Here is a 1901-nt window from a genome sequence, read left to right as displayed (position 1 = left end):
CACATTGTCGCATGCTTTTTATTGAACATTTTTCTCACTGTTTCCACGTGCGTTTTGGCAAACTCACACTCTGTACTATTGATGGGCGGTTCGACCCAAACCCACTGGTTTGATGCCCCTTAGGATCGGACTTGCTTATGCTTTGTTGCACCTTCTGGTTATTCGGGTCGACTCAAACTCATTACACCCATGGGTTGGATTTGATTCCGACTTTGATCTAGTGCACCCGTTGCATCCACGGATTGGAATTATTTCCGAAAGGTTTGCACCTTACAACGGGTCGGGTCGTGAAATGAATTGTATGACCCAGACCCAGTCACACCCAGTACTCGGCAGAATGCTTTGTCCCTTCCAAATGAAGCGGTAATTTTTCGTTACCCTTCCTTCCACTTTTCTTTCCACCCAGCGCCTAAGAATATCATCGACTGGTGCTGCGCGTGTTCAACCGGCACATGTCTGGTCTGGCTACGATGACGTCATCGACTGGTGCTGCGCATCTTTAGACGCGTCCTTGGCGTCCTTGAAGTGCGTTCTTCTATGATTTAGCTGCGTTGAAAGCTGTTGATGAAAATTAACCAAAAATCAATCCATACTGTACATAGAAACTAAACAGAGTTTGGAGTGTTGGAGAGGATGAGAGAAACTGTTACCTTAATATTGTAAAACCAGACAACGTTTTCCTTCTACAGATGATCGTGCACGTTGTTGACAAGGCCATCAGGTAGCCGTCGATGAGCCGTAGATGACAAGCTTTTGATGAATGTATCCATTAAAGCACTCACGAGAACAGCTGTAAAATTTGCTAGGATAAACTATTCCACAATTGAAGAAGAAGGCCCGCGGCGTAAAACATAGAGGAGGAAAATACGGAAGAAATCACACATCACTTCAGCACATCTTTTCTCAGCAAATGTTCTGGATAAACTGACGATGCTCAACATCCGGATGAGAGGGAGAGCAGAAGAATCAGGGCAGATTGAGACCCGTCTCCCCACCAACCCTTCACAATCATTTCCATCGTTTCATCGTGCGACATGGTTGGACCGGCGTCGGTACTGAACGCAGACAGATTGTGACGATTCGTCGCATCCATCAGCATCAGCGTGTAGTTTTCGATTGCCATTGTGATTGAGTTGTCGGTTCGGTACGGTTAGTATCTCTTCTTCTCACTTAACACTGCACAGCTACAAATAATCACACAGGCACGCTCACACACCCACAACGGCCAATTCACCTAGCTCATCTTAGCTTTAAGTATGCTTCGAGAGTATGCTGCACAAAATATAAACGATCACCGTACCAGCTTCAATATTAAAATTAACGTATACGGGAATGAATCACCCAGAACACATCAAATAACAGGTGCAACAGGTCGAAAGTTAAACAAACCTCTCCATGCACCATAAATCACAAGCATTGGTCATAACATTTTCGCTCCATTTTTATTCTTTCCACTTCACGGACACTAACACACTTACTGCCTCGATGTTGCAAGTCGTTTGAACATTACGAACTGCCACTAGTAGGACTGCGGTTGGTGGAAATCACGCTCGCACTAAAAATCACCGCAACCACCAGCAGCAGCGGATGTCAACCATGAACTGAAGCAGTCCCGTCGTGGAAAACCACCCTGAACCCGAACTGTGGGTACGCACGGGAAGAAAAACATCGCCGCCGACTCGGACTCTCCTGGCGAGCGAGAACCGTGGCGCGATGAGAGAGCGCTTGGTGGTTCCAGCACGAATGGCCCCCATTTTACGCTCCGGAACGGCAACGTGTTTGCACCCTCCAGATCAACTGGTAGCGAATGTGATGCTCTTTCGTTATTACTTTGACGGCACTGGTACGGTGGTCGTTTTCATGAATGATAATCGTGAGCATGAATATACACACACACCCGT

The 1901-nt window shown here is 46.7% G+C and overlaps 1 long non-coding RNA gene across 1 annotated transcript; it reads right to left on the bottom strand.

Moving 5' to 3' along the window:
- On the bottom strand, nucleotides 1–1659 carry LOC120894675. Its single transcript, XR_005738220.1, has 2 exons — nucleotides 651–1659; nucleotides 1–558 (listed from the first exon to the last, which is right to left on the bottom strand). It is a non-coding gene; the product is annotated as an uncharacterized LOC120894675 (long non-coding RNA).
- Nucleotides 1660–1901: the final 242 nt, after the last annotated feature.

Source organism: Anopheles arabiensis, chromosome 2 (genome assembly GCF_016920715.1).
Source record: "Anopheles arabiensis isolate DONGOLA chromosome 2, AaraD3, whole genome shotgun sequence".
Classification (NCBI taxonomy): domain Eukaryota; kingdom Metazoa; phylum Arthropoda; class Insecta; order Diptera; family Culicidae; genus Anopheles; species Anopheles arabiensis.
The sequence above is the reverse complement of the archived record's forward strand: the minus strand, read 5'-3'. Positions and strand labels throughout refer to the sequence as shown.